This window comes from Calypte anna, chromosome 3 (assembly GCF_003957555.1).
Source record: "Calypte anna isolate BGI_N300 chromosome 3, bCalAnn1_v1.p, whole genome shotgun sequence".
Taxonomy (NCBI): Eukaryota; Metazoa; Chordata; class Aves; order Apodiformes; family Trochilidae; genus Calypte; species Calypte anna.
The window spans coordinates 58,454,594-58,467,007 of NC_044246.1; positions in this window are offsets into that span (position 1 = coordinate 58,454,594).

The following is a 12,414-nucleotide window of genomic DNA, read 5'->3' on the forward strand; positions in this document are numbered from 1 at the left end:
TCACACACTGGTATATCTAGTTAATTGATATTAATAGATCAAGATAAAGAAACACACTTTTTCCTAATCAGTCTGATTGGCCTCAATACAGTGATTTTCATTTCAGAAGTCTCAACTTAGACTTCCCTACCTACATACAAAAACCTCCCGGGACTGCAGCTTTATGTACTCACAGACACATACATATCAATGCTTTTCTTACTCTTGTTCAAAATGTCAGTATTTACCAATATAAAATGCAAGTGATCTTTACGTATTCCAAAAAGAAGACAACATGTTAGGTGCTGATGAAAGTACCTTTTTTTGCATTGGTTACTTGTTCTGTGAAACCACTGTTTTGTGAAAGTTTCCTTGTTTAATTTTCAGCCAGCTACACCATCCCATTCCCAGAATTCCAAGGTCAGAGGAAGGCAGGATAACTGCTTAAAAATTCAGCACAATTCTGGAGAATTACTGCAAAACTTCCTTTAAAAATATTTGACACTGACTGAAGGAGCAATTATTTAAAACAAGATGTTGTTGTACTTTGTATGACAACGTGTCTTTATCTGTGCTTTGTTTTCACTGCTGTCTTGCTTAGATTCATTTGCAATTACCAGATAAACACTGATAGAGGCAATAAGTAATTGCAATGATTATTTGAAACAGCATTAAACAGAAGTGGTACTGGATGAAATGCTAATATTAGAGAAGACAGCTGAAGATCGGGTAGGTAAAAAAACAGGAATTATGACTCAGGGCATTACATTTTAGTCAGAATGTGAAGCAAAATCAGACAGCTCATGTTTATTATTTGTTGGGACTGAAAAGTTATGGAAAAGATTTTCCACTGTGACTGGGTGCGGAAGCATTAGAAATCTCCCAAGAAACCAACTTCTTCCCAAGCATAACAGGTCTGAGAGACCTGCCTTGATAAACTGGGATATAATATTATAAATCATTAGCATGTGTCCAAGAATCAATGCTGAATTCTGAGGCTCGCTGTGTATCATTCAATTCTGCTTCATTATAGAGCTATAGGAGCAAAAGGACCTGTTCAGAGTTATATCCCTGGACCAAAACTCTGTAAGAAATTCTTCTCATGCATTGTACTTGAACTCTTATTTGCATTGCATCTGATGAACCTCTTATACAGTTGCTGTTCTGTGACAATGAAAGTGTCTTTGCTCATTGTGGTAAATAGACAAAGGAGAGAATTAAAAGCAAAGTAAAATTGCTATTAATAATAACAAATAACAGCAATAACATTATAATTTCTAAAAATAGCAATTAATAGCAGAGGAATAGAAATCTGGTTTGTGTGTAGGATTCATCCCTTGGATATGAATTTGTCCATTACATCACTAAATTTTTTGTTCTCTGTGCTGTTTTTCCCCTGCTCCTCATAGGTGTATTTATTCATATCACTTCTTTGTTCTCTTTCTTTGCATGCTATGGTGCTTTCACAGGCTGCCCACACAGTGTAAAACAACTGGTGGGACACATCCCAAGTTCTTGGGGGGCTGATGATCAAATTTGTTCGCATCATTTCATAACTACCTTCAGATGCAGAGCTCTATAGGAAATGGTTTTGGTTAGAAAGGAATTTGAGGACAAATAGTAAATAATGGTGGGAAGAAGTAGACAGTCGGGTTAACCTGACTGCTATATCCATCTGAAATCAGAGCTATCCTCTGATATGTGAAATACAAATAGTTCTGGAGGTGTCTCAAAAAACAGAGGCAATGTTTCCAAATCGTCAATCTGCCAAACATGGTGATTGCTGTCTCCTTCTCCAACAGAGACCATGTTTTCTGGTTGTCCCTGATTCCTGAACTAGAATCAAGAGGAATTTACACGTTCTTACTGTTTGGAATGGGAGTGCTGGGGTGTGTGCTAGGCCACGCCAACACAGACAGATTCAGATACTCCACAGTGGTTTTGCCCATGTTTTGCACTGCTGCTGAATGAGCCAGCTTAGGCATGAGAATCACACAAATGCATCCAGGTAAATAATATACCCCACCTGAAGGGATTTGCTATGGTAAGTCACAAAGCTAAAACTAAGATCTTTGAACAGTACCATACAGCAGTTTATTAGAGTGAGCAGCTGTTTTTCTGACTGATGGCACTAGCTGCAGCTTGGCAGGAGCCACTGTCTTCCTAATGCAAGATTCAGGTTGGGAATCAGTGGCTCTTTTGAAGTTCTTGCAGACAATGCATCCAAATTGACATAGACCACTGCTTTCCAGAAAGGACTGTTGAACCCAGCAATAACTACACTCTGTGTACTAGTAATGTCAAAAGGCTGGAAGTTAGGTATAATTTTTTGTCTACATTGTACTAAAATACTGAAAAATACTTTAGGAGGGAAGTATGTCCCATTAGCCCTACCAACAACATGAAACTGTATGGTGTCTCAAACAGAGTCACCTGCTTCCTAGTGTTTGGTTAGCACATATCACTGTAAAATACTCATCTGTGACCAACAAAACATCACCAGTAACAACCAGAAATTTATTCTTTCACCTCCCTACTTCTCAGCTCAACAGGGTGCTGAGGCATATCATATGAACAATATTAGAAGAGCTGGAGCAGATGATCCCTGAGGTCCCTTCCAACATCTCATACCTCCCTCTCTTATTGCACTGTGAGCTTTCTGAGAGGAGGAGGCTTTCTAGTAGGTAGAAAGCATTTTGAAGTGTAGTAGGAGTGCACATTCAACACTTTATCAATTCTTTTGCTGTTGAACATTTTACTGGATGTACCCATTATGTAAAGCAGAGGTACTTAGGAAGTTAAGTGGCTGCAAGGCACAGAGAAATTCCTTATATATCAGCTCAACAAAAGTGTGAACCCCTTTGATGGTGAAACACACTTCATTTTGGCTGATGTGCTCAGTTCAGCTGAGTCATTTCCATCAGGTCCGCTGTAAGTTTATTCAGGACCATTGGAGTAAGGTACTGATTCATTAAGAGATGCGTACAAGCATTACTTGGGAAGAGAGGAAGTATTTAAGCTTTTGCTAGTAAAACATGTTTTTAAAATCTGAAACTCACTAAAGTGGGTATTGCTCTGGAAAAATCAAACAGGATGATGTTAATTACTGAAGACTCTCATTACAGTAATCAAGAGTGGTAGAGGTCATGCAAATGAACATCATTCAGAGAACAGGAGATGAGACATGCTGACTTCTCAGGACAGGAAAAGAGCTGGGAGAAATGCTAAAGGGGAGTGCAAAGGAAGGAAACTTGAGAGCAAGAAGACGGCAAGTCCATATCACAAACACCGAAACTGCCTTAAAAAGAAAAAGCCAAGTAGATATTTCAGACTTTTTCCATTTCAATGGTACTGAAATAATTTATATATGAAGTTTGTAAAGAAATGTACAATCATTTGGTTTCAGAGTAAACCACAGATGTTGGACATCAAACGCATAGGAGTTGATCATGAACAAGATGACAGAATGGGAAACTGATGGGGACAAAATGAACTGATTTTGTCACTACAGGTGCCTGTGAATGAATATGCACATTATCTCTCTCAGTCCTTCCAGGGACTTTGCATCAGTCTGGCTATAAATGAATGTGCTCAGAAGTTCAAGGAATTATCCTTGTCATGCTCCAACAAAACTTTACTCAGTCCTCCCCCTAGGCTCAAAGGGAATCCTTTTTTTTTGCCAGTTCTCCCAAACAGGCCTGAAGGTCTCTCTCTTCTTGTAGCTCCTCAGCAGTTGCTGATCAGCAGGGCATAGGAGGGCATCAGTACAGTGCTGAGCATGACATCCCAAGGTTCTCCTCAATTCACCCACTGCCGCATGCAGAGAGGTCAGGGGGATGCCTCTGACTAGAAACTTCTACCAGGAGTGGATGTGTGTTTTGATATATCCTGAAAAGAGCATTCGCTATGTTGATATGTAGCAATGATTTGCTGCTGGCACATGTATTACAGAAACTTCCTTGAAGTTTTCTTCATGGCATTTTGTTCCTTCCTCTGAGTTGCAAGACCAAACTCACAGATGTGTGGGCAAAGTAATGATTTCATTGGAAATTTCTTAGGCAGGCAGTCACAAGCATGATTTTTATTTTACTTCTTCAGGCTGACCTCTACACTATACATGAGGCTTAAACAATAGTTTTATTTAATGTTACTCTGTAAAAAATTTATTGATTGACCCAACCTTCCTCTTCATTAAGTGATAAGTGAAGGAAATCACTGGCATCTTTTATAAAGAGCAAAAATGCTGTCACACTAACCAGAGTTTATATAAAGCTATAGCCAGATATAAAGCTATAGCCATAGTTAGTCAAAGAGTGTGTGTAGGAGCTATTGTGATGTCCTAATAATCCCTCAGCATAAGAATTTGTCTTAGAAAACTACTGGCTCAGAAATAGGGAGAACACGCATGAGCAGAGAAATGTCTGTGTTCTTACTGTTTCCAATACTAAGATCTCAGAGGTTTTTTTTTGTTTCCTTGTGCTTATGCTAATTCCTTTTATCTCTGTGCACCTAGCAAGTTACTTGGTATGATATGTTTACTATTCTGCACACTGGTCTTTACTGTGCACATTCCTTTTCCCTTGTAACTCATCAATAGACCATTCTTGGAGAAAAGCTTATGAAAAAAAACAAAACTGTACACATTTAGCTCCTAATATAGTTCAACTCTGAATCAGTTGAGAAAAGCCTCTACTGGGCAATGAACAGTAATGTAGATTTAAAAGAGTGAATATTTCACCTGAATTCTGCCTTACCTATCCATAAGTACACATTAAAATAACTGATAAAACATTGACAGAAATTCATGTTCCAATGCTCCGGTTCAATTGATTCTCAAGTTACATTATTCCCTTTAAAACACTAAGAGTTAGTATTGTTTTCCACCACAAGCAACATCTGATGATGCACTGTAATGGAGTGTAGCCTTGGGACATTGCATTCAGTGGTAGTAGAGAGTTGCCAGGGGAAACTAGAAGATGCAGATTCCAAACATGTTTTGTAAGGGACACAGACAGTGGAATAGTGTCCCTTCTCTCTTCCTTTCCTATGTGTGACTGCAGGATGCTCCCAGAGCTCATATCAAGTTCTCGTATTATGCATTATGTGTTACTATGTCTTGAGACTGTCTGGTTCTAAATTGAATGTTGTATGAAAGCCTTGCAGAAGTTTGTTAATACCAAGCTTGTGCATAATTTGCCTGACAGCAGCTTAATTTTTGAATGCAGAGCACCCATCTTCATGGGTGCCATGACTTACACTTGGCAGCCTCTAGAGACTGCAATGAGTAGAGTCAACCAGCCTTCCCTTCCTGTTCATTGGGTTTTTTAAAAATGAAATAAAACTTCTGAGATTGACTTGCTAACTTATATACGTTCTAAATTCCATGTTTTACTGTGTACTATATTAAAGATACAATTTTCTTGTTCACTAGAACCATCTATTTTCAATCTACTGTGTACCTAAATCAGGTACTTTTCTTAATAAAAGTACATATCAAATGTTAGGAATGCAATTGAAAGCTCTAAGTAGATCCAGCAACAAAGTCAGATAATAATCACAGCTACTCTTTCTGTCCTTTATGATGTATCTAACTAGACCTAACAATTGCACCAGTGTAAAAAAATCCCATTTCACTGGGAAGCAAGCCAGAGAGCACAGGGTGGTGTTCCCATTTTACTTGTACACCCCATATCTGGGTCAGCCTTTATGGCAGTTAGCAATATTATCTGAACCTAAAATCTGTTTTCTGTGTGCATCCTGAGTAGTCAATTTCAAGAATGCAGCAACAAAACAGGAAGACTAGCTAGAATTTACATCACATTTCATTCAAAGGAGGCAGCAACAAACTTGATGTTTTGTGCAGAACTCTGAACATAACAACATACATATCATGCACTGGACAGGGCAAACTGGCAATGTCCAAGTGCTCGGCAATAGTTAATACATGCAACTTAAAAAAAAAAAAATAAAAAAATAAAAAAATCACCCCTGCATTGCTGAAATCAAGACTAGTTTCTGCACAAAATTTTTATGTTAGCATTGCATTTGTGAATATCCCCACAGCACTAGAGGAATCCTTCCCTGTAGTTAGCAACTCTGAACACAGCTTGCAGAATACAACTGCAAACCTTTTGATTTTATCCCATGCCTGAGGAAAATCATAAGGGAAAATTTTATCTCACAGCCTAAGCCATCTAGTCAACCTGAAACTCATGAGGTTATGGATCCTGACAAGACATACCATTATGTAGAATTTAGATATATCAGATTCTGAACTGAGCTGATCTTTACAATGAGAAATTTATTGATTGACCCCCTCAGTTCAAGAAGGACAGGGAAGTGCTTGAAAGAGTCCAGCGCAGAGCTACTAAGATGATTAAGGGAGTGGAACATCTCCCTTATGAGGAAAGGCTGAGGGAGCTGGGTCTCTTTAGTTTGGAGAAAAGGAGACTGAGGGGTGACCTCATCAATGTTTTCAAATATGTAAGGGGTGAGTGTCAGGGAGATGGAGTTAGGCTCTTCTCAGTGGTGACCAGTGATAGGACAAGGGGCAATGGGTGTAAATTGGAGCACAGGAGGTTCAAGTTGAATATCCGAAAAAATTTTTTTACTGTAAGGGTGACAGAGCCCTGGAACAGGCTGCCCAGGGAGGTTGTGGAGTCTCCTTCACTGGAGACATTCAAAACCCGCCTGGACACGTTCCTATGCGAAGTGCTTTAGGTGGCCCCACTCTGGCAGGGGGGGTTGGACTAGATGATCTTTCGAGGTCCCTTCCAACCCCTATGATTCTATGATTCTATGAACTAATTAATCCATTTTCATTAAATGAGCAAAGCTCCCAGTGAAAAACAACATATAGAGAGATAACTACAAAAAGAGTGGATTCTTAATACCTTAGGTGCTCATTTTCAACTTTCTTATAAGAAAAAAGCCAGTTCAATTAGGTAGGTAATGATGGCTGTTCACAGATCGTTCCTAAATTTCGGGTGCTCTGGGGTGTTTTGGCTACCGTGGTCCTGTTTTAAGTCCTTATTTTTAATTAAGTCTATACTCCTTTCCCCAATGCGCATATCTGTTTTTTACACACTGTTTTTATTCAGAGATGCTTATATCTAAACAGTGTATTTCTCACAGTCTTTGTGTTTTATAGACTGGGAAAGATGTACAGCACTGCAGTGGTTTAACTGAAACAGAGAACAAGATGAGATACAGATGAGGGTTCTGCCCAGGTTCTGTGTCCCAAAGTGATACATTTCACAAAGAAAGAAATACTAAAATCAGAAATCAACCTGTCTATAAAATACTGATACAAAGCTAAAACACCATTATTAAAATAACCAGATTAACGCATATAAAAATTAACAAAAACACCAGAACATCTGAATACAAGGCCTATCCCTAAATAAAAAAATGCTGTTTCAAAATAAATAAAAATTCATAAACTTCTCGTAAATTCATAAAACTGAATAAAAAGAAACTTACCAAATTTCAGCCATTTCACCAATAGCACTATCAGGAGAATAGAAACATAAATTATTTCTAGTTACTGAAGTAGCATATATTGTTCAAACTACTCCGGTTTACTTCAGCTGAGAACACTTTTAAGCAAAGGTTGGACCAGATGATCCATGAGATCCCTTTCAACCTGGTATTTTCTGATACAGTCAGTCTCTTGGATTGTCTTCTTATCGTGTACTACTCAAAGGCCTTTAATTGAAATAAAAGCCTCACAAATTGAATTATTTCAGATCTGTAAAGCCATGGCTCAGAAAGCCCAGTCTTGCCTACATCAGATGACTGGGTGAAGATGCAATTTGTTCTTGGTTGGTAAGTGCCTCCACAGGGGAAATATTTCTGAAACTAAAAGCCCAAACTGCTTCAGAGAAAATTAAATTTAGTGGTTTTCTGGATACAGTTTACCATCTAGATGTGGTAAAGGTAGTTAGCTAGGTACATATAAGGTTCTCTCTCATCTGAAACATTCAAATAGGTATTAAATGGATTTTCTCCAAAAAAACCCAAACCAAACAACAAACCCTAAATCAGACAAAATTGATGGAAGAATGCTACTTCAACTTTTGTTCCCCTGTCATGTAGAAGTTTTTAACAGATTATGAGAGCAGTGCTTGAATCATAGAATCATAGAATAATCTGGGTTGGAAGGGACCTCTAAAAGTTATCTAGTCCAACATCCCTTCAGTAATCAGAAACACCCTCAACTAGATCAGGTTGCTGAGAGCCTCGTCAAGCATCACCTTCAATTTCTCCAGGGATGAGGCCTCAACCACTTCCCTGGGCAACCTGTTCCATTCTCCCACTACCCTCATGATAGAGAACTTTCCTTATAACATCCAGTCGAAATCTACTTTTCTCCAACTTAAAAGTAGCTGCTGTGGGTCAGATCATGCTGGGGATTTCACTCTTAGATAACTAGTACAAACATTCCTTGGCCCTGCCCCTGTTCAATGTATTAGAACACCTGTAGCCTTGCATTCTGTAACAATATAAGTAATAGCATGAGCCAGGGAAAAACATTTCTCAACAAAATCTTCTCTTGTGGCTGGTGGGATCAAGACAGGGTGGATTTTAAGGTAGGCAAGAATTAGAATAGTCTACTCTATGCTATACATCATGCTCATCTTTAAAACTCTCTCTACCACTTTCACTTGGGAAGACATCTGTAACTGTTGAACTAACTTTTGATCATACATTACAGGACATAATGGAAACACTTAACTGTAATTTGAAGAAAATAGTTATTACTTGATATTTATTTCCCATTTATTTTAACATATGTCTATGCTTTTCTGAATAAAGAAAGACTTCGAGTACACGTATAGACAAAAAACAGAGTAAGGAAGAAGTTTTATGTCTATTTTGACTTTAGTATAGAATTGGCCTTCCTATTTGCAGGGTCAATATTTGCTAGCCTTTCACTGTTTAAAACTTCTTTATATGACTCTTAACTCTATCTAGAAGAACATCAGTGGTGGTCCTCCTCATGACTTCCCAAATATCACAAATTCTTACAGTTATGCTTGCTTACTATATGGATATATTCTGGGATATACCTACTTTCTGTGCCTCTGATTACCAGAATTTTGGGCAGAGAAAAACCATGACTTTTTTCTTGCCCACAAAAGTGATTTAAGTGGGGCTTATTGGGCAATGCAATGACCTCAGAGGGGAATAGCCCATCCTTATTTGTCAGGAAAGCAACAATGGAGAAGCTCCAGGAAAGAGGAACTAGGCTTTTTTTTTAAAAAACAACAACAACAAGAAAGCAAAACACGCTCCCCCCCCAAAAAAAGGAAAACTCCCAAAAGAACAAACCACAAAGCAAAACAAAAACAAAGAAAAGGAAGAAGTCCTAACTTCCTGTTGGTTTTTTTGATTATGAGGCTTGTTAGTGGCCCTGTACTGGCCCCCAGCCATGCTGTAACAAAAGGTCAGACAAGATGCATCCTGGCTGGCCACTGATTAGTAGGAATACAGCTCTGAATTATATTCAGTCTGCACAAAAACATAACCTTGGGCAGTTGGGAAGCCCATTAATGTTCAAGTGTTTAGCTTGGAAATTAACCTTGTTTTCATCCAGGGATAATTTTCTGAAACGAATGAACTATCAATAGCTAAGGTAGCCTCTTTATACCACCAGAATTCTGGGGTTTTATCTTTTCTAGTGTTTTATAAATGGGCATATGCTTTAAAATGATGCCTCTTATCGCTAGTGCATTGAATTAGAATTAGAATGAATTAATCCATGACATTTAAACAACAGCTTTGTAAATAGCCAAGCAGTTTCAGATGAATGTATTATTTATTGAACAGATTATGTACCTGTATTTTCTGGCAGTAACTAAATCAGTGTCGTCGGTGAGATGATGAAGCCAAAAAGCAGATTGAAAGACAGCTTGCAAAAGATATCCAGCTAATGACAACTTCTTGTGAAGATTCCTAAAGCACTTGCAAAAGATGCTTGAGTAAATTTTTCTTTTTGAGTTCATTATAGAGAAGCTTGAAAGAGTTCCTTGGCTGGGAGGCTTCTCTGGCAGACACATCAGAATACCTGATGCAACTTGTAAAGCCATTAAAGGAGATTGCAGAACAAACTGTTAATGTTTATTCTGTTGATTCACAACACTCAGGTGGTATTGCTTGAGAGTTTTAAAGAAATTCAAGAAGCAGCTGAAACTAATTCTGTTCTGTGACCTCCTGCTTAACACTCCCTCCTTCCTGATGACTGGAAGGTAACAGCATGGCAGCTGTGAATGAAGTGGCTTCAGGTGTGATGGGGGTGAAGGATACAAACTATTAAATTTATGCTGAGCAAATTAGATGTTATTTTAAAGATACAAGTAACTTGACACTTGAAGTAGAATGATATACATGCTACTGGGTATTGTCTCTTATTTTTGTTAACAAAAAAGTTTTGATGGGACAAAATGCATACTGCTGCTCACGTGAGGGACACCTTTCTTGACTCCTAATGCCTGCAGACCCACTGAATAACTTGATTACTGTTTCTCTGACATCAGCCAACAAGCTACTTTTTGTTAGACTTCAAAATTTTAATTTAAGTGAATGGCCATGTAGCCTAACCTAGAACAACTGTTCTTAGGAAAAAAAATTCTTTGTGTCTTCCATTTGCATGTCAAATAAAACAAAATATACCATCTTAAAGCAGTTTTTCTTTTTGGTTTTTTATTTTGCTTAACTTTAAGTTATTCAGTATATTATCAAATATTTACTCAGTGGCAATATGGACAGAACAATACTCTCAGTTCTGACTTCATTACTTCAACCTAGGTGCTTTGTATGTTAATTAATTTCATCATAAAAAGTGGAACAAATAGATCACTTAGGACAGAGACTGAGAATTATCTGTTGTTCTGGAAATTAGTGGTAATACCAAATTTTATAGCGTGGATATGAGAGAAATTGTTAAACTGGTTTATATGGCTTAATACAGCTTTAAGTTATATTTATCTGTTAATTTGCCACAAACAATTTTTTAAAGAAATTTTCTGTAGGCTGATTTTCATTTTAATTTTTTTTTTTCTGTAGCCTAAGTTATTACTTGTGCAGCAGGAGGTTACTACTTATCTTGCTTGGTTCTTTGTTTTAAATATTTCTATTCAGTTAACAAACATTCCAGACATGTGGTCTCACAGGGGGAATAATAGGGCTACTTTGTGACTACATGATATCATTTCTCCCCCTAAATGCTCCCCCTGTGCTCCCATTATATCATAATGCTAGATATTGTTATTTCTCAGAGGAAAGTAAAATTCTATCATTATTGCTTCTTTTAATAACAGTAAGGTCTAGAAACTTCAGTCATCATGTGCTTGATAACACCTTATCAGCCAGCAGGCCTACACAAGCCTACCTTATTCTTCTTTACTCTTTACAGAAAAAGAGGGCTTTTCCCCATTATTTACTATTTTGACAACTGTGATTGATAAAATAAATGCTCTTTTGATAATTCAGATGCCAATATTTTTTTTGACAGATATCCTCCTACAAGTGGTAGATCTAATATGTTGTTGAATGCCAAATATGTCACTTCAGCCACAGATTCATGTTTAAACAAAATTTATGAGCTATACACTTGTCTTTTTTGAAGATTTGTACACAAAGTGTTATTATTTATTCTGAGCTCATCATTAAATAGCCCATACATCTTTAGACCACAAAAGTCTTAAGAGTACAGCACTACCCTATTTAAAGCATTTTTTCCATCTTTGTTATTAGCTTGAAATATATTCTGACAAATATTTTGGAATTTTTTTTTTTTTTTTTTTTTTTTTTTTTTGGTGGCTCAGCCTCTCCAACATTTCCAACATAATAGGGGTTATGTTGGTGTCCCAGCACAAGCTGTCCCAGCTGCCCCAGCACTGGTTTCATCTTTCTGTTCAGTCCATCAACTGCACCATAAATACTGTCAATGCTTTTGAGTCATTCTGATAGAGAAACACACTGTTTTCTGAAATGAAAATGAATCTTGCTTACTTAAAAGCAGTACCATCTACAGCAAGACAAGCTTATTAGTTGAGCAAATGTATTTGATTACATTTGAACATTCCACCACTGTCTGTTTACCAGATAAAATCTTGATATACATAACTTGGCTGGGCATCAGAGCTCTGCATGAATATTTCTTTGCTTAGGGGTTCTTGTTTTGAGTTGGCAGATAGGATTGGCCTTCAGCTTTTCCTGAACTGCAGCTGAAAATGATGACTTTTGGATTAGCTGCTAAATAGATAGAAATCAAGAGCACAATATGGTTGGTTAACAATTTGCAGGTCACCTGGCATTCTATGAATGTATTTCTGTATTAGCAAAATGTATAGATAGCTTTTGTTTGTTTGTTTCAACAGGCTTTTTTAAAAAAAATCCAGTATTTCATGAAAGGTGTAAGAAAGATTATTT